Source organism: Leopardus geoffroyi, chromosome B3 (assembly GCF_018350155.1).
Source record: "Leopardus geoffroyi isolate Oge1 chromosome B3, O.geoffroyi_Oge1_pat1.0, whole genome shotgun sequence".
NCBI lineage: Eukaryota > Metazoa > Chordata > Mammalia > Carnivora > Felidae > Leopardus > Leopardus geoffroyi.
The window spans coordinates 91791426-91812714 of record NC_059337.1 but is presented as its reverse complement, the minus strand read 5'-3'; the positions used below and the strand labels follow the sequence as shown (position 1 = coordinate 91812714).

General features: G+C 36.0%; 1 long non-coding RNA gene across 1 annotated transcript; it reads right to left on the bottom strand.

The window, feature by feature from the left end:
• Positions 1 to 1763: 1763 nt before the first annotated feature.
• Positions 1764 to 20844, bottom strand: LOC123582268. The gene is made up of 3 exons (XR_006704295.1): positions 20797 to 20844; positions 4257 to 4428; positions 1764 to 1992 (listed from the first exon to the last, which is right to left on the bottom strand). It is a non-coding gene; the product is annotated as an uncharacterized LOC123582268 (long non-coding RNA).
• Positions 20845 to 21289: the final 445 nt, after the last annotated feature.

The window sequence follows — 21289 nt, the reverse complement described above, 5'->3', positions numbered from 1 at the left end:
GACAAATGAAATACTTGTATGGAATATTTTCATATTTTCATGAAATATAAATATGCACTTACTTGGAAAAATAAAATTCCCTAGATACTTGGAAATCATTTGGCTCATATGCTAAAACTTCTTAGCAAATTCTAAGGAGCAAATTGATGTGTGGCTAGGAAGAAGAAAGAAAAAAATATTGACATGATTCAAAATCATAGGTTGGAGGATATGGTCTCTGTAACACCATAAAACATCCATAATGTTTCTCAAACTCAAAATCAGATAAAAAAACAAATTGGGACTTAGATAAGTAGAGACTTTATTCAAATGCATTATTGCAAGGGAAGGATCTACAGATGGTCCCTGAATTATGATGGTCTGACACAATTCTTCTACTTTACGGTAGCAGAAGGTGATATACAGTCAATTGGAAACTGTATTTCAGATTTTAAATGTCGATATTTCCTTGGGCTAGGGATAAGCAGCAGGATAGTCTTTCCTGATTCTGGGCAGTGGCAGTGAGCCACAGCTCACACTTAGCCATACAAACACGAGGGTAAACAACCAATACACTTACAACCATTCTATACCCATATAGCCATCTGTTTTTCACTTTCAGCACAGCATTCTTTAAATTACATGAGATACTCAATGGTTCATTAAAAGTAGTTTCTGTGTTAAATTATTTTTCCCAAGTATAGGCTAATATAAGATTTCTGAGCATGTTCAAGCTAGGCTACGATAAGCTGTGATGTTTGGTAGGATAGGTGGAAAATGTATTTTGGAATTACAATGTTTTCAGTTGATGATGGCTTTTTAGGAGATACTCCTTCATAAGTTGAGAAGGATGTTTTATGTGTACTATAATAGGGGGAGAGAGACTATGACCATAAGGAGAATGCTCTGATCATGAAAATACAAGCATCTCAAAAATTAGGCAGAAAGGGGCTTTTCACTTATCAATATTCAGTGACAGTTTTTTTTTCTTTTTAATTTTGAAAATGAAACTATGGTATAGTTTCTCAGTGCAATCAATTTGGTAGAAGGTAAATACAAAAGGCTACAGAATTATAGTATTAAGTGGCACTGAGAAATTTGCAGAAATCTTGGACAGGACTATAGGATTTCTGTGGTTTATGTAATTAGTGTAGATTCCATTTAAATCCATCTCTATCTATAACCACTACCTATTTACTGGTTACTATTTTACAAAATCTTCTTTTGCTAATATTCTAAGATTTACTTTTCCATGCCCTTATATCAACTGGAATGAGTTGATGAATGAGATCTGAGCTATATTGGTTTGGTGGAGGTATATTTATTTCAGGGTTATAATGTAAGCTAAACTGTAATCATCCATTAGAAATAAGTCCATATATAAAAGTCCAAAGCTATAAAAAAAACTACAAAGCAACATGCTATGTTATTTAAAAACATGAAGTTAAATACCAAAAGGAAAGTAAACAAAAAGCAGATGATACTACTTAAAATGAGTTGACTTGAAGAAGCAAGAATTAGAATGGGATTGGTATGGCAATGGCCATCATTTTAGGTTTTTATTTTATTTTAAAAAAAATATGTGGACATATATTACCTGAAAATAATAAAAGTAAATGAATTTAAGAGTAACTTAACTCACTAAACTTTTACCCTAATAATTCCTAAGAAGTAATTGTTTTTTCTTGGTGTCATTTTAACCATAATTCTTAGTTGTTTTGACGAGTATTGGATGGAGAGTATGAGGAATGAGGGCATGGAAGAATGAGTTGTTAAAACTCAAACAAAATTCTCATGGAACTTTATTTTGGTTGAGATATCTTACGTAGAAGTTTATAAAAGTCAATGGGTTTATAGATTTGTTTTTTAACCTTCAAAATGGAAATAACAGTGGAAGTGTACTTTGCAAGGTGTTAAGAGAATAAATTATTAGTGATAAATCTGGCACTCAATATTTTTACACATTTGTACTTCCCTTGATACTCTCCAGACTTCAGTTCTTGATTTTAAGAGCTTCAAATTTCACAGAAATGACATCCAAGGGAAGGAAGGAAGGAAGAAAAAAAAGAAAAAGGTGGGATGTTTATGTCAAAATCAGTGTAATCTTAAAACAAAAACATATTTAGATCTTCCCAGTGGCTGCTTTGCTTGTGATAGGATCCTCTCCATTTCAAGTCAGCTCAAGCCATTCATGAATGAGTTCTCTGCAGTAGTAAGTGCTTTCTCCTGTTAACCAGCTGTGGCTACCCACTGATTTCTGCTTTATAAAAATGGTTTAAGTCTTAGATAAAACATACAATTAGAAGTTCCTATGCACACAGTATTTTTATTCACTACATGGACTTTCTACAAAATTACACACTAACTTGCATCTTTTCTGGGTTCAAGAAAATATAAACATATGGGGGTTGATTACTAATAGTGGTAATTAATTAGCTGTATATATTGCTTTCTTTGCAGATTTTCATGTAACTCACAACTGGAAATTCAAACCTGCATATCCATTAAGCTTAACAGAATTTTAAGTATTGCTGATCTTCCCCTAGCTGTTCCTTTGCAAGGAATAGACAATATACAACACAAGCATAAATCCAATTTATTTCTATCAGAATCTTGACTTCTGGAGTTGTTTTTGTTAACTTTATGTCAGTATTTCCATTTTAGAATTCTCTCTTAAGGTACTTGCTATTTGGACATAATTTTCATTTGGAGAAAAATGGTTTTAAATTAAATGTGCTTTATAATTCAGATAATTGTCAGCAATTCTATGATTTATACTGAAGATTTCCATGAATGTAGATGATTTCTAATCTACTATTTGAGGAAAAAATGCTGCATTTAACAGTTACCCTTTTTGGGCTCTGACTGCTTTGAGAGGAAATTAAGTAAAAATGCCCTAAATATTTACTAAAAATGAAGTTACAATATAGTATAAATGCTGCCAACACTTTGGAAGTAATAGAACACCAGAAATTTTGAAATAGACTAAAATAAATTTTAAAATATGCTCTAGAGTTCAGGGCATAGGCAGGGAACAGTGACTCTTGGAAGTTCAAAAGCCTGTGTGTTTGTGGCTCCTATTCAGACATATCACTAGTGTTATGTCTTGCCTTTCCAGGTAGGGGAGATTTGTTGATTTTAACAGACTATCCTGAATATCCCATCCATGCGAGAATTTATGCCAGTTTGTGTTCACACCCTAGGGTATATTGTCCAGAGCCAGGCCTGTATTTCTGAAAAGTTTGCACTGCAATAAGGTTATTCTTCTTGTGTGTTCCATGTAAAAATAATCAAAAAACAAATGACAACAACAAAACCAAACTAGTGTCATCTACGTACACATGGCTGGTCATGATAACACAAATGTTTGTTGAACCTTATTGATAGGGTTGTTCCATCAAAATTAACACAATTGGCTTGACAGCTTCTGGTTTGAGCCATATCCATCATGAAGCCAAACAAACTAAAACATTAATATTTGCTACGTACTTATATGGAATATTTAGTTAAAGGGTTTAAGGAAAAGGTGATGTTTAATGAATCTTAATCATTTTAGTAAATTAATTATTGGCTCTAACATCCAAATAGCTGAATTGCTCATTATTCAAATATTCCCTGCTGCCAAGCTTCAGCTTATTCTGTCTTCCTTCACAACTCAACAGGATGGAATCCAACCCTCCGTTTGAGCATTCACTGTATCCTATATCATGCCATTTATTGTTTGATAATGTTTATTGTCTAAATGACATTTTGTTGAACTTTGTGCACAGTCATGTCTTTCTCTAGAGCTTGATTGCTGTATAACCCAACGTCAGCAATGAAGGGCTTAAGATCTTTTCTATTAATATCTCCACCAGCAATAAATATAATACCTTTGAGATATTATTTTGTGATGACTGCTAGGGGAATTTTGATAGAAGAAAAAAGGGAAAGTAATACAGACAAAATCTGTTTACTTACTTTGATGTTTGCCTTCCTGTCTGTTTTTCTAACTCATCACAGTTTAAGCTCCTCATTGTATCTCCTGCTCTAAAATACTAAATGTATAATGCCTCTTCTTGCTTAAAACCCTTCAAAAGTAACCCTTTGACCTAGAATAAATTTGAATTTATGAGTAGCTATCCATTCACCTGACTCAAATATTGTAATTAAAGCAAAGCCCAGTCCAAATTATGCCATAAATACAAATATGTATCAGAAAAAGTTATTAGAAAACAGTCACTAGTCGTTCAAGAACGCATGCACTAAACTCCCTGTCTCCTTTTATGCATTCTTACCTCTTGTATGAAAAGTTCTATCAGGGCAAATGTGGCAACATCCCGTGGGTTGATTTCGACAGCCTTCTAGTTGGCATAAGGCAAAGGATCCCCTCACACCAGTAGCAAGATGCAGTGCTGATTACAAGCTATGATTTCACTGGTAAAAAGTCCCATATGATATTTATCATACCTATAGGGCAAAGTTTCACAAATTGACAGAGATATGGCTAGCTGAGTAGATTATAGCATTACCTCTAAAGTTTGACCTTTCTGAAATAATGCCAGTTGACTACCTCTGTGTTGTAGATTTTCTCTAATTTATTACCTTGGATTTAAAGCTTGAATTAACTAGGAAAACATATATTATACATTCTATGCTGAAGTATCTAAAATTATAGATATCTTAAATGTTTATTTTCTGTATTATTAAATTTTATTCATAAAACCATTACATGATTTTCATTTAAAACTCAAAAAGAAAGAAAAGTATAAATTCAAAAGAAAAGTTCTTCTCTTTTAAAATCCCTTAAACAAAGATCTTAACTATTAATTCCTAGAAGTGGAAGACTAGGTTTCAAAGCCTAGACAGTGAACAGTTGGAGGAAAAGGTAAGTTTTCCACAATAGGAACATTGTGTAAGGCACAAGAATTTAGGTGCTTTGGGAAACCAAAAGAACATAGAGAAGAGGGAAATTACTACTTATATATTTAGAACAAGGCTGAAAAGCAATAGGCATCTGGCTGTAATAGAAAATAAAAATCAGCCAGGATCGTTAGATTTAATTTCAAAATCTGTTTTTCAATTATATGGATATGTTTTGGTACTATCAGCATTGTCATGTTAACTAAAGATGGCCGTGAAGACATAAAATTTATGATAAAATATTCTTGCTAATAATTTGGACAAGTTTTAGTACTATGAATATGAGCTAATATTATAAAATAATTATTAGCAAAAATAAATTTAAAAATACATATTGAGTAATTCTCAGGGAAAATATATGTAGCAATAGGCCTTGGATTTTAATTATTGTGCTTCACTTGTACTGGCTCAATAAGAATAAGTTTACCATCTTTTCCAAGAATCTATTATTATGAAAAATACAATGTATAGGGCCATAAAGTGTTCCTATATACCTACATTGACTATCTTTGTCCATATATTGCTTTGTTGAATTTTTTTTTTGACTTAAGAATCCTTCGTGTTTTGTGTATTTTTTTCTTTTTCCATTATGGTAAGTGTACACTTCAGTCCTCATCACCTATTTTTACCCATCCCACATCTACCTTCTCTCTGGTAACCATCAGTTTTTTTCTGTCTATAATTAAAAATCTGTTTCTTGGTTTGTCTCCTCTGTCATATTTTTCCTTTGCTCATTTGTTTTGTTTCTTAAATTCCACATATGACTGAGATCATATGGTATTTGTCTTTCTTTGATTGACTTAATTTCACTTAGCATAATACTCTCCACCTCTATCCATGTTGTTGTAAATGGTAAGATTTAATTATTTTTAAGGCTGAGTAATATTCCATTGTGTGTGTATACATATCTATATACATACACACATATACCATTCATCAATCCATGGACTCTTGGGCTGCTTCCATAGTTTGACTATTTTAATTATGCTGCAGTAAACATAGGGCTGCATATTTCCCTTTGAATTAATGTTTTTGTATTCTTTAGGCAAATAACCAGTAGTGTGATTACTAGACTTCAGAGTAATCCTGTTTTTTTAATGTTTATTTATTTTTGAGAGAGAGAGAGAGACAGACAGCATGAGCAGGGGAAGGGCAGAGAGAGAAGGAGACAGAATTCTAAGTGGGCTCTAGGCTCTGAGCTGTCAGCACAGAACCTGATGGAGGGCTTGAACCCACAAACTATAAGATCATGACGTGAGCCGAAGTCAGATGTTTAACTGACTGAGCCACCCAGGAGCCCCCAGAGTAGCTCTATTTTTAATTTTTTGAGAAACCTCCATAGTATTTTCCATAGTGGCTGAACCAGTTTTCATTCCCACCTATAGTGCATGAGGGTTAATTTTTCTCTACATCCTCACCAACACTTGTTGTTTCTTGTGTTTTTGATTTTAGCCATTCTGACAGATGTGAAGTGATATCTTATTGTGGTTTTGATTTGCATGTCCCTGATGATGACTGATACTGAGCATCTTTTCATGTGTCTGTTGGCTATCTATTCTTTTGAGAAATATCTGTTCATGTCTTCTGCCAATTTTCAATGATTACTGTTTTTTAGGTGTTGAGTTGTATCAGTTATTTATGTTTATTTTGGATACTGTTTATCAGATATATCATTTGCAAATATCTTCTCCCACTCATTAGGTTGCCTTTTAGTTTTGTTCATTGTTCTTAAACCATGCAGAAACTTTTTATATTGGTGTAGCCCCAAAAGTTTATTTTGCTTTTATTTGCCTCAGGAGACATATCTAGAAAAATGTTGCTCTGGCTGATGGCAGAGAAATTACTACTTATGTTTTCTTGTTGAATCTTTAATGGCTTCAAGTCTAACATTTAGGTCTTTAATCCATTTTGAGTTAACTTTTGTGTGTGGTGAAAGAAAATGGTCCAGTTTTGTTCTTTTGACTGTAGCTGTCCAGTTTTCAAGAGTATTTGTTGAAGAGACTGTCATTTTCCAATTGGATATTCATTCCTGCTTTGTTGAAGATTAATTTACCATATAGTTGCGGTTTTATTTCTGGGTTCTCTATTATTCCATTCATCTATGTGTCTATTTTTAAGCCAGTACTCTACTGTTTTAATCGCTACTGTTTTGTAATGTAACTTGGATTCTGGAATTGTGCTACTGTCAGTTTTATATTTCTTTTTCAAGATTGTTTTGGCTATTTGAGGTCTTTTTTTGGCTTCATACAAGTTTTAGGATTATTTGTTCTCGTTCTCTGAAAAATACTATTAGTATTTTGATAGGGATTGCATTAAATCTGTAGATTGTTCGGGCACCTGGGAGGCTCAGTTGGTTAATCATCCAACTTCAGCTCAGGTCATAATCTCCTGGTTTGTGAGTTCAAGCCCCGCCTTGGGCTCTGTGCTGACACCTCAGAGCCTGGAGCCTGCTTAGGATTCTATGTCTCCCTCTCTCTTGGTGCCACCCTGCTGGCTCTCTGTCTCTCTCTCTTACTAATTAAAAATTTAAGAAAATAATTCTGTAGATTGTTTTGGCTGCTATAGGCATTTTGACAATAATCATTTTCCTAATCCATGAGCATGGGTTGTCTATTTCTTTTTGTTATCTTTACTTTCTTTCATCAATTTATTACATTTATTACATTTATTACATTTTACAAAGTACAGGTCTTTCATGTCTTTGGTTAAGTTTATTGCCAGATATCCTATTGTATTTGGTGAAATACAAATGTATTCATGTAAATGGGATTGTTTTATTAATTTCTCTTTCTGCTGCTTCATTATTAGTATATGGTAATGCAATAGATTTCTATACATTGATTTTGTATCCTGTGACTTTCCCAAATTAAATTTCAGTTCTAGTAGTTTTTTGATGAAGTCTTTAGGGTTTTCCACATATAGTATCACGTCATCTGAAAATAGTGAAAGTTCTACTTATTTCTTACTAATTTGGATGCTTTGTGTTTCTTTATGTTGTTCAATTGCAATGCCTAGAACTTCCATTACCATGTTGAATAAAAGTGGTAAGAGTGGACATCCTTGTCTTATTCCTGACCTTCAGGGGAAAAGCTCTTATTTTTTTCACCATTGAGTATCATGTTGGGTGTTTTTTTTTTTTTTTTAAGCATAAGGACTTTATTATGTTGAGGTATGTTCACTATAGACCTACTTTGCAGAAGGTTTTTATCATGAATGGATGTTGTACTTTGTCAAATGCTTTTTTTGCATCTATTGAAATAATATGATTTTATCCTTTCTTTTATTGATGTGACATATTGTGTTGGTTGATAATATTGAAACACCCTTGTGTTTAAAAATATTGAAACACCCTTATGTCCCAAGAATACATCCCACTTGATTGAAGTGAATTATTTTTAATGTATAATTGGATTTGGTTTGCTAGTATTTTGTTAAAGATTTTTACATGTATATTCATTTGAGATATTTCCCTTATGTCTTGATCTGATTTTGGTATCAGAGTGATACTGGCCTCATAGAGTGAATTTGGAGGTTTCTCTTACTCCTCTATTTTTAGGAATAGTCTGAGAAGAATAGACATTAACTCTTTTTTAAATGTTTGATAGGAATTACCTGTGAATCTGTCTGGTTCTAGACTTCTCTGTTTTTTGAGAATTTTTTGATTACTGATTCAACTTCATTGCTGGCAATTTGTCTTTTCAGGTTTTATATTTCTTGCTGCTTTACTTTTGATAGTTTATACATTTCTAGGAATTTGCCCTTTTCTTCTAGTTGTCCATTATGTTGACATATAGGTTCTCATAATATTTTGTTACAATTATTTATATTTCTATGGTGTTTATTTAACCTCTTTCTTTAGTGATTTTACTTGATCTCTCTTTTTTATTTTTTAAATATTTTTCGAGTCTGGCAAGAAATTTATCAATTTGGTCGTTTCAAAGAACCAGCTCCCAGTTTCATTGATGTGTTCTAATGTTTGTTTGCTTTTTTTTTTGGTCTGTTTTTGGTATTGGTGTTGTTTTTTTTGTTTGTTTGTTTTGCTTTGCTTTGTAGTTTCTTTTTATTTAAGTTTATTTATATTGAGAGACAGTGTGTGTGCAAGTGGGGAAGGGGAAGAGAGAGAGAGGGAAAGAGAGAGAATCCCAAGACTTGATGTGGGGCTCAAAACCACAAACCATGAGATCACAACCTGAGGGAAAGTTAGATGCTTACCTGACTGAACCACCCAGGTACCCTTGTTTTATAGTTTCTATATAATTTATTCCTGCTCTGTTTATTTTTTCCTTCTTTTTATCTGTTTGGGTTTTGTTTGTTCTTCTTTTTCTAGTTCCTTTAGGTGTAAAGTTAGATTGTTTGACCTTGTCTTCTTGAGGTAGGCCTGCATTGCTATCAACTTCCCTCTTAGAACAACTTTTGCGGCATCCCAAAGATATTGGACCATTGTGCATTTTCACTTGTTTCCATGTCGTTGTCTATTTCATCTTTGATTTCTTGGTTCACCCATTTTTTTAGTAGCATGTCATTTAACCTCCATGTATTTGTGCTCTTTTGATTTTTCTTGTGGTTGATTTCTAGTTTCATAGAGTTTTGTTATGGTCAAAAAAGATGCATAGTGTGACTTTTTTTTTTAAATTTGTTGAGATTTAGTTTGTAGCCTAATATGTGATGTGTTAAAGAGAAGGGGAGAAGGTTCCATGTGCACTTGAAAAGAATGTATATTCTGCTGTTTTAGCATGGAATATTCTGAATGTGTTAAATCCAGCAGATCTAGTGTGTCATTCAAAGCCACTCTTGTTGATTTCCTGTTTGGATAACCTGTTGATATAAGTACAGTGTTAATGTCCCCCACTATTACTGTATTACTATTGATTATTTCCTTTAGTTTGTTATTAACAGTTTTATGTTTGAGTGTTCTTGTGCTGCGTAATAAATATTTACAACTTTTATATCCTTCTGTTGGCTTGTCCCCTTTGTTATGATGTAGTGTCCTTCTTTGTCTCTTATTACAGTCTTTGTTTTAAAGTCTATTTTGTCTAATATAAGCATTGCTACCTTGGCTTACTTTTGAGATCCATTTGATACATGTTTATCTTCTCACTTTCAACTATTGGTGTCTTTCGGTCTGAAATGAGTCTCTTGTAGGCAGCACATAGATTGGTCTTGTATTTTTAATCCACTATGCCATTTTATGCATTCTCAATGGAGCATTTGGTCCATTTACATTTAAAGTGGTTTGTTTGTTTGTTTGTTTGTTTGTTTTGAGAGAGAGCATGACAGCAGGGGTTGGGGAAAGGAGAAGAGAGAGAGGGAGAGAATCCCAAACAGGCTCTACACTGTTGGTTCAGAGCCCAATGTGGGGCTTGATTTCACAACTCTGAGATCATGACCTGAGCCAAAATCAAGTCACCTAACCATCTGAGCCTCCCAGGTGCCCTCAGTCCATTTACATTTAAAGTAATTATTGATAGATATGTATTTATTGCCATTTTGTTACTTATTTTGAAGTTGCTTCTGTAGATTTTCTTTGATCCTTCTCATTCTCTTTCATGTTTTATTGGCTTTCTTTAGTGATATACTTGGATTACTCTTTCTTTAATCTTTGCATATTACTGGTTTTTGATCTGTGGTTACCATTAAGTTTGCATATAATATCTTTGGCATAGAAGAGTCCACATTAAGTTGATGGTCCCTTAAGTTTGAACCCATTCTTCACTAAGACTATTCTCAATTTGCATAATTTTCTTTCCTCTCCTTTGCTTAGCTTGGTTATTTTCCATTACTCTCTCTTCCAGGTCATTACTTTGTTCATCTGGCCTGCTATTTATTCCATCAAGTGTATTTTTAATTTTATTTATTGTGTTCTTAATCTTTGATTGGTTCTTTTTTATCTCTGTGATAAGGGTCTCATTGATATCCTTCACTCTTTTGTCAAGTCCAGTGAGTATCTTTTCTTTTTTCAATATATGAAGTTTATTGTCAAATTGGTTTCCATACAACTACTCAGTGCTCATCTCAAAAGGTGCCCTTCTCGATACCCATCACCCGCCCTCCCACCCCCATCAACCCTCAGTTTGTTCTCAGTTTTTAAGAATCTCTTATGCTTTGGCTCTCTTCCACTCTAACCTCTTTTTTTTTTCCTTCCCCTCCCCCATGGGTTTCTGTTAAGTTTCCCTGGATCCACATAAGAGTGAAACCATATGGTATCTCTCTTTCTCTGTATGGCTTATTTCACTTAGCATCACACTCTCCAGTTCCATCCATGTTGCTACAAAGGGCCATATTTCATTCTTTCTCATTGCCACGTAGTACTCCATTGTGTATATAAACCACAATTTCTTTATCCATTCATCAGTTGATGGACATTTAGGCTCTTTCCATAATTTGGCTATTGTTGAGAGTGCTGCTATGAACATTGGAGTACAAGTGCCCCTATGCATCAGTACTCCTGTATCCCTTGAGTAAATTCCTAGCAGTGCTATTGCTCGGTCATAGGGTAGGTCTATTTTTAATTTTTTGAGGAACCTTCACACTGTTTTCCAGAGCGGCTGCACCAATTTGCATTCCCACCAAGAGTGCAAGAGGGTTCCCGTTTCTCCACATCGTCTCCAGCATCTCTAGTCTCCTGATTTGTTCATTTTGGTTACTCTGACTGGTGTGAGGTGATATCTGAGTGTGGTTTTGATTTGTATTTTCCTGATGAGGAGTGACGTTGAGTATATTTTCATGTGCCTTTTGGCCATCTGGATGTCTTCTTTAGAGAAGTAATCTATTCATGTTTTCTGCCCATTTCTTCACTGGGTTATTTGTTTCTCGGGTGTGGAGTTTGGTGAGCTCTTTATAGATTTTGGACACTAGCCCTTTATCCGATATGTCATTTGCAAATATCTTTTTACCATTCTGTTGGTTGCCTTTTAGTTTGGTTGGTTGTTTCCTTTGCTGTGCAGAAGCTTTTTAATCTTCATGAGGTCCCAGTAGTTCATTTTTGCTTTTAATGCCCTTGCGTTTGGGGATGTGTCAAGTAAGAAATTGCTACGGCTGAGGTCAGAGAGGTCTTTTCCTGCTTTCTCCTTCAGGGTTTTGATGGTCTCCTGTCTCACTGTCTTGATGATTACAGCTTTGTGGTAGAGGATAAAGTCTGGGATTGTGATGCCTCCTGCTTTGGTCTTATTCTTCAATATTACTTTGGCTATTTGGGGCCTTTTGTGGTTCCATATGAATTTTAGGATTGCTTGTTCTAGTTTTGAGAAGAATGCTGGTGCAATTTTGATTGGGATTTCATTGAATGTGTAGATAGCTTTGGGTAGTATTGACCTGTTAACAATATTTATTCTTCCAACCCATGAGCATGGAATGTTTTTCCATTTCTTTATATCTTCTTCAATTACCTTCATAAGCTTTCTATAGTTTTCAGCATACAGATCTTTTACATCTTTGGTTAGATTTATTCCTAGGTATTTTATGCTTTTTGGTGCAATTGTGAATGGGATCAGTTTCTTTATTTGTCTTTCTGTTGCTTCATTGTTAGTGTATAAGAATGCAACTGATTTCTGTACATTGATTTTGTATCCTGCAACTTTGCTGATTTCAGGTATCAGTTCTAGCAGACTTTTGGTGGAGTCTATCGGATTTTCCATGTATAATATCATGTCATCTGCAAAAAGTGAAAGCTTGACTTCATCTTTGCCAATTTTGATGCCTTTGATTTCCTTTTGTTGTCTGATTGCTGATGCTAGAACTTCCAACACTATGTTAAACAACAGTGGTGAGAGTGGACATCCCTGTCGTGTTCCTGATCTCAGGGAAAAAGCTCTCAGTTTTTCCCCGTTGAGGATGATGTTAGCTGTGGGCTTTTCATAAATGGCTTTTATGATCTTTAAGTATGTTCCTTCTATCCCGACTTTCTCGAGGGTTTTAATTAAGAAAGCATGCTGAATTTTGTCAAAGGCCTTTTCTGCATCAATTGACAGGATCATATGGTTCTTATCTTTTATTAATGTGATGTATGAAATTGATTGATTTGTGAATGTTGAACCAGCCCTGCATCCCAGGAATGAATCCCACTTGATCATGGTGAATAATTCTTTTTATATGCTGTTGAATTCGATTTGCTAGTATCTTATTGAGAATTTTTGCATCCATATTCATCAGGGACATTGGCCTGTAGTTCTCTTTTTTTACTGGGTCTCTGTCTGGTTTAGGAATCAACGTAATACTGGCTTAATAGAATGAGTCTGGAAGTTTTCCTTCCCTTTCTATTTTTTGGAATAGCTTGAGAAGGATAGGTATTATCTCTGCTTTAAACGTCTGGTAGAACTCCCCTGGGAAGGCATCTGGTCCTGGACTCTTATTTGGTGGGAGATTTTTGATGACTGATTCAATTTCTTCGCTGATTATGGTCTGTTCAAACTTTCTATTTCCTCCTGATTGAGTTTTGGAAACATGTGGGTGTTTAGGAATTTGTCCATTTCTTCCAGGTTGTCCAGTTTGTTGTCATATAATTTTTCATAGTAGTCCCTGATAATTGCTTGTATCTCTGAGGGATTGGTTGTAATAATTCCATTTTCATTCATGATTTTATCTATTTGGGTCATCTCCCTTTTCTTTTTGAGAAGCCTGGTTAGAGGTTTATCCATTTTGTTTATTTTTTCAAAAAACCAACTCTTGATTTCATTGATCTGCTCTACAGTTTTTGTAGATCCTATATTGTTTATTTCTGCTCTGAATTTATTATTTCTCTTCTTCTGCTGGGTTTGGGGTGTCTTTGCTGTTCTGCTTCTAGTTCCTTTAGGTGTGCTGTTAGATTTTGTATTTGGGATTTTTCTTGTTTCTTGAGATAGGCCTCCATTGCAATGTATTTTCCTCTCAGGACTGCCTTCACTGCATCCCAAAGTATTTGGATTGTTGTATTTTCATTTTCGTTTGTTTCCATATATTTTTTACTTTCTTCTCTAATTGCCAGGTTGACCCATTCATTCTTTAGTAGGGTGTTCTTTAACCTCCATGCTTTTGGAGGTTTTCCAGACTTTTTCCTGTGGTTGATTTCAAGCTTCATAGCATTGTGGTCTGAAAGTATGCATGGTATGATCTCAATTCTTGTATACTTATGAAGGGCTGTTTTGTGACCCAGTAGGTGATCTATCTTGGAGTATGTTCCATGTGCACTCGAGAAGAAAGTATATTCTGTTGCTTTGGGATGCAGAGTTCTAAATATATCTGTCAAGTCCATCTGATCCAATGTATCATTCAGGGCCCTTGTTTCTTTATTGACCATGTGTCTAGATGATCTATCCATTTCTGTAAGTGGAGTGTTAAAGTCCCCTGCAATTACCACATTCTTATCAATAAGGTTGCTTATGTTTGTGAGTAATTGTTTTATATATTTGGGGGCTCCTGTATTCGGTGCATAGATATTTATAACTGTTAGCTCTTCCTCATGGATAGACCCTGTGATTATTATATAATGCCCTTCTTCATCTCTTGTTAGAGCTTTTAATTTAAAGTCTAGTTTGTCTAAGTATGGCTACTCCAGCTTTCTTTTGACTTCCAGTGGCATGATAAATAGTTCTCCATCCCTTCACTCTCAATCTGAAGGTGTCCTCAGGTCTAAAATGAGTCTCTTGTAGACAGCAAATAGATGGGTCTTGTTTTTTTTTTTATCCATTCTGATACCCTATGTCTTTTGGTTAGCGCATTTAGTCCATTTACATTCAGTGTTATTATAGAAAGATATGGGTTTAGAGTCATTGTGATGTCCGTAGGTTTCATGCTTGTAGCGATGTCTCTGGTACTTTGTCTCACAGGATCCCCCTTAGGATCTCTTGTGACAATTCCTTCAGTTTTTGTTTGTGTGGGAAGACCTTTATGTCTCCTTCTCTTATAAATGACAGACTTGCTGGATAAAGGATTCTCAGCTGCATATTTTTTCTGTTCATCACATTGAAGATCTCCTGCCATTCCTTTCTGGCCTGCCAAGTTTCAGGAGAGAGATCAGTCACAAGTCTTATAGGTCTCTCTTTATATGTTAGAGCACGTTTATCTCTAGCTGCTTCCAGAATTTTCCTTTATCCTTGTATTTTGCCAGTTTCACTATGATATGTCGTGCAGAAGATCGATTCAAGTTACGTCTGAAGGGAGTTCTCTGTGCCTCTTGGATTTCAATGCCTTTTTCCTTCCCCAGATCAGGGAAGTTCCTAACTATTATTTCTTCACGTACAGCTTGAGCACCTTTCTCTCTCTCTTCCTCCTCTGGAATACCAATTATGCGTAGATTATTTCTCTTTAGTGCATCACTTAGTTCTCTAATTTTCCCCTCATACTCCTGGATTTTTTTTCTCAGCTTTTTCTCAGCTTCTTCTTTTTCCATAATTTTATCTTCTAATTCACCTATTCTCCCCTCTGCCTCTTCAATCCGAGCCATAGTTGTCTCCATTTTATTTTGCAGCTCATTGATAGCATTTTTTAGCTCCTCCTGGCTGTTCCTTAGTCCCTTGTCTCTGTAGCAAGAGATTCTCTGCTGTCCTTTATACTGTTTTCAAGCCTAGCGATTAATTTTATGACTATTATTCTAAATTCACTTCCTGTTATATTGTTTAAATTGTTTTTGATCAGTTTGTTAGCTGTTGTTATTTTCTGGATTTTTTTTTAGGGGAGTTCTTGCGTTTCGTCATTTTGGATAGTCCCTGGTGTGGTGCGGGACTGCTGGGCACTTCCCCTGTGCTTTCTTGAATAACTTGTGTTGGTGGGCGGGGCCACAGTCAGACCTGATGTCTGCCTCCAGCCCACTGCTGGGGCCACAGTCAGACTGCTGTGTGCCTTCTCTTCCCCTCTCCTAGGGGTGGGATTGACTGTGGGTTGGTGTGGCCCATCTGGGCTACTTGCACACTGCCAGGCTTGTGGTGCTGGGGATCTGGCATATTAGCTGGGGTGGATCAGCAAGGTGCACAGGGGCAGGAGGGGCAGGCTCAGCTCACTTTTCCTTTGGAGATCTGCTTCGGGAGGGGCCCTGTGGCACCGGGAGGGAGTAGACCCGCCGGAGGGATGGATCTGCAGAAGCACAGCTTTGGGTGTTTGTGGGGTGCAAATAAGTTCCCTGGCAGGAACTGGTTCCCTTTGGGATTTTGGCTGGGGGATGGGTGAGGGAGAGCGCCTTTGTTTCCTGCCAAGCTGAGCTCTGTCGTCCAGGTCTCAACAGCTCTCCCTGTAGTTGTCCTCCATCCCTCCCGGTCTCCGAGCAGAGCTGTTAACTTATAACCTTCCAGATGTCAAGTCCCGCTTGCTGTGTGAACACATTCCGTCAGGCCCCTCCGCTTTTGCAAGCCAGACTCGGGAGCTGTGCTTGGCCAGCGGGCCCCCTCCGCCCTGGCTCCCTCCTGCCAGTCCGTGGAGTGCGCACCACCTCTCCGCCCTTCCTACCCTCTTCCATAGGCCTCTCGTCTGCACTTGGCTCCGGAGACTACATTCTGCTAGTCTTCTGGCGGTTTTCTGGGTTATTTAGGCAGGTGTAGGTGGAATCTAAGTGATCAGCAGGACGCGTGGTGAGCCCAGCGTCCTCCTACGCTGCCATCTTCCCAGGATCATCCAGTGAGTATCTTTATGATCATTACTATAAACTCTCTATCAGGCATATCATTTATGTTTTTCTTAGTTCTTTGCTTTGGTTTGATACTTTTATTTCGGACATATTTCTCTGTGTCCTCATTTTTTCTAACTCTGTGTTTGTTTCTCTGTGTTAGCAAAGCTACTTCAGCTACTTCTTTTGTACTTAATGATAATAACCTTACAAAGAAGAAGTCCTAGAGTACCGTGCAGTGCAATGTCCCTTGTCCCCTAGGCCTTGGCACTTCAGGGAACATCACCTATTTGTGTTAGGTATGCTCTGTTTTGACTCTTGGCATCTTTTTTCAGTCCAGTTGTGTGTACAGGCTATCATTGCCTATTGTGGGCAGTGTTTGGTCCCCAACAGGGGTGGGGTGTACATTAACAAGGTTTGTGGTGGTGGTCCGCTTGCAAAATGAGACACGCCTCCACTGCTGCTGGAATTGAGTTTGCAACTAAGTTCAGGAGAAGTGGTATCAACAGGGTTTATACTGTTATTCCACGGAGGGAGCCTGTAGTGCTAGGTAGGACTAGGGACTAAGGTGAGCATGACTGGGAAGGGTGGATTTGTGGAAGCTAGGGACAGGAAAGGGGTTTAGGGTAAACAAATTGTGTAAGAGTGTGGGTACTATGCTCTTTACCACAGGTGGCTGTTCTTTATGCTGTGTTTGTGTGGTGTGGGGAAATGGCAATTGCCGGCTCCTTTATTCCTGGAGGGATCTCCATGTGATCCCTCTCTGCCCCTAGTGTTTTTCAAACAGCTTGTTCTACACTGTATCTGCACTTGCTGTTTGTTATGCTGTCTCTTTAAGGGTGTGGACCCCCGCTTCCTAAAGCCTTCCCAGCTCTCCCAGAGCCAAGCCCACCAATTTTTAGAATTCCAAGATTTAAGTCCCTCTGGTTGTAAGAACTCATGAAATTTGGCCCTTCTCACTTTCAAAGGCACATATTCTGGTGATTCGTCCTCCCTATAGATGGGCTGCTCAGTGTAAAAACTTATTTTTAGCTCTTCTCCACACCACCAGCTCTCTCCCCTCTGTGGATAGTCATTGTTTGTTTTGCTCCAAGATGAGAACTTCACCTTCCTACTTTCTTCCATGTGGCTTCTTCTTTACCATTAGTTGTGGAGTTTGTTCTGCTAATCTTCGAAGTGTTTTCTGGGTTACTGACACTGATATAAGTAAGTGTTCTCTAGTTTTGTTTGTGGGACGAGGTGAGCTTTGGGTCCTTCTACTGCACTGTCTTCACAGAAACTGGTTCATTGAACTTTTCATTTCCATTGGACATTTTTGGTGGTTTTATGCAAATCTACATTTTTACAGGGGGAAATTCTTTATTAATATGATTTAGTGAAAAGCAATTTCAAGCAATTATGTTACTATGATATTAGTAAATTCACAGCGTAATTGTTAAAGTCAAAAGACATTACCAAAGTAATAAAATTACCATCTATCTGAATATAGTAATAGGATGAGAATTATGTCTATTCATTAACTAAAATTATCCAATTTGAGGTATAGGGAGGTGAGAGCAGTGATCAAAGAACCATAAAAATATCATCACCCAAAACCAATTTTCTCTTTAAGTTATAAGTGTCGTTTACTTGCTTATATTTCAAAAACTGCATTTTGTTTATTTTGAAAAGCCTACTGAGCAGCTCACAAGCCCTTGTCCCTAGAGTGGTTAACCAATCGGGCTCAATATCCTCATCCTTTCTTTTCTATTCTATCAAAGTTGAAAAGCAACACAAAAATCCCAGGAGAACAGCTTCAGTTATGAAAGCCAGCTTACTTGTATAGCTGAGGGGAATCCCATAGGGTCTTGTACAAAATATTTCATATAGTATATGTTTCTATCCATAGATTCTTATTTTTTATTAGGCCATTTTTGTGGTTTTGTTTCTTGTTGCTCTAAATATCATTACAGTGAATTGAATCATTGACACTTCTTAGAGAAAACTGAACACTATGGAAGAAGGAGGGCTAAGTATATATTATTTTTCTAGTGTTCTTGGCTATCATTTCCTAGTCATAATTTCAGTTTTAATGATTTATTGTCAGTAAAATCACATTTTTAAAAAATACTCTTTTTCCTATGTTTAGAAGATGGAAATTACATAATATTCACACATTAAAATGACAAGGAATTATCAGATCTAGAAATGTTTGTCCTTCAATACCAAAAACGTATTTCTGTTTAATTATTTTTTTTTTTGGATTTGTATTTTCTTAAGCCTATCTGCTTAAGAAATTTTGCCTTTCAAGATAACTTTGTGACTATAAAGGAAGGGCATGTTAGTGAGGTCAAGGTTCAGGCCCCTTCGCTACAATACTATTAAATAATTTTGGAAAAAAACAGTTTCCTATTCACTATGCTGAGAGCTACTATTATCTGCACTTTGTTTCACAATAGGCTTATAATTCATTATGATCTATGTTCACTTGCTCCAGAAACTTAAACTGCCCAAATAAGGCTTCCTGCTCATTTTCCAACCATCATGTCACTCTTCTACCAATAGATTCTACCATAAACACACAAATAGTACACTTGGCAAATATTGAATTTCATACCCATCTTGGATTCACTTTCAAAAAAGTGAAAAAATAACACCTGAGTGGCTCAGTCAGTTAAGTTTCCTACTCTTGATTTTGGCTCATGTCACGATCTCACAGTTGGAGCAAGAAATCATTGGATGGAGCCCTGTGTCTGGCTCTGTGTTGACAGAGCAGACCCTGCTTGGGATTCTCTCTCTCTCAAAAATAAATAAGTAAACTTTTAAAAAAAGTGAAAAATAAAGCTATAATTTAAAAATTTTTGGAATAGTATTTAAATATTATTGATTTGAAGGAAAACATAGAATGATATGTGACACAGAAACTGAATAATAAATATTCCAGGGCAATTTTTTAAATGGAAATTTAACCAAAATTTTATAAAATTAAAAAGAGATTTAACACACCCATGCTCTTTAGTAATACTCTCTTCTCAAGAAGAATAACTAATGTATTAGAGTTACTTTCTGTATCCCATGAATGCTGACAAGTGTTTCTGTGTGTTTTAATTCTGCAGGTGTATGTATTCTAGAAGAAATCTTTAGTTTCTACATTTGCTTCCTGTTGTGGTTGGTTAGTTATAAAGAATCAAGACTGATCCAGGTAATTTTTAAATTTCTATTAAAGTATAAAAGTATACATTATCATGTGTCAAGAACTTTTTATCTAAAATATGCGACATTTACTACATATCTTATGTGGCTATTTTAATGTCAAGAAATGTGAAGAGTTTATAAGAACATTTTTCTAGATATGTCTACTGAGGCAAGGGAAATAAAAGCAAAAGTAAACTATTGGTACTACATCAAATAAAAGGCTTCTGCATAGCAAAGGAAATAATCAACAAACTAGAAGTCAACATACTGAATGGGAAAATGTATTTATAAAAGACATATCCGATAAAGGGATAGTATCTAAAATATATAAAGAACTGATACAACTCAACAACCAAAAAAATAAAAATCCAATTAAAAATGGGCAGAGGATATGAACAGACATTTCTCCAAAGAAGACATGCAGATGGCCAACAAACACATGAAAAGATGCTCACCATCACTGAGGAAATGCAAATCAAAATCACAATAAGGTATCACCTCAGACCTGTCAGAATGGCTGAGAAACAAGTGTCAGTGAATATGCAGAGAAAAAGGAAACCTCACGCACTGTTGATGGGAATGAAAACTAGTGTAGCCACTGTAGAAAACACTATGGAGGTTCCTCAAAAAACTAAAATAGAACTACCCACATATGATCCAGTGATCGCACTACTGGGTACTTACCAAAGAATATGAAAACACTCCTTAAAAAAGATATATACACGTTATATGCTCACACACACATACACACAATGGAATATGATTCAGCCATAATAAGAATGAAATCTTGCCATTTACAACAATGTGGATGGATCTAGAGAGTACAATGCTAAGTGAGAAAGACAAATACCATATGATATCATTATTTTCTGTAATTTAAGAAACAAAACAAATGACCAAATGGAAAAAAAAAAAAAAGACAAACCAAAAGAGGTTTGGTTGAGCCAAAAAGGCTCAACTATAGAGAACCAACTAATGATTACCAGATGGAAGGTTGGTTAGGGAATGGGTAAAATAGGTGATAGGGATTAAAGAGTACACTTATCTGGACGAACACTAATATCTGGGATTGTTGTGTCACTCTATTATACATCTGAAACTATTATAATGATGCATGTTAAATATAAGGGAATTAAAATTTAAAAAATAATGTGGAGGGTCTGAGATCTTACCATATGCTCAAGCTAGCAAGTTAGCATGCCAAGGTTTTTGTGAGGCCCCTGAGGAAGAAACAAAGGTCATTTTATCGTTGACAGCAGTAGTAGTAGCTAAAATATGGTCATTTACAATATTTTGTTAGCCTCATTTTCTCCAAGACTATGCAACAAGACCCAGTGACATCTGCACATGCAATGGGTTGTGTTAGCGGAGAGGAACTCTGAACTTTGAGAATCCCAACCTTTTGTAAAAGGCTGCAAGCAAACCTATTAAAACTTTTTTCTAGATGGAAGCATTACCTTTATTAAACTAATCAGGAAAGGTATCTCTCTACCCTGAAGGGAGCTATTTCTGTCCTTTCAAAGCCATTTCTGTATTACCATCTCTGAAAAGACTGGAAAAAAAAAAAAAAAGGTAGCCAGTGTCTCTCCTCACACAACGTGGAGAAATGCAAAGGATTCACAAAGAATTGTCTCACAACTATAAGTTACAGTTCATTTTGTTTCC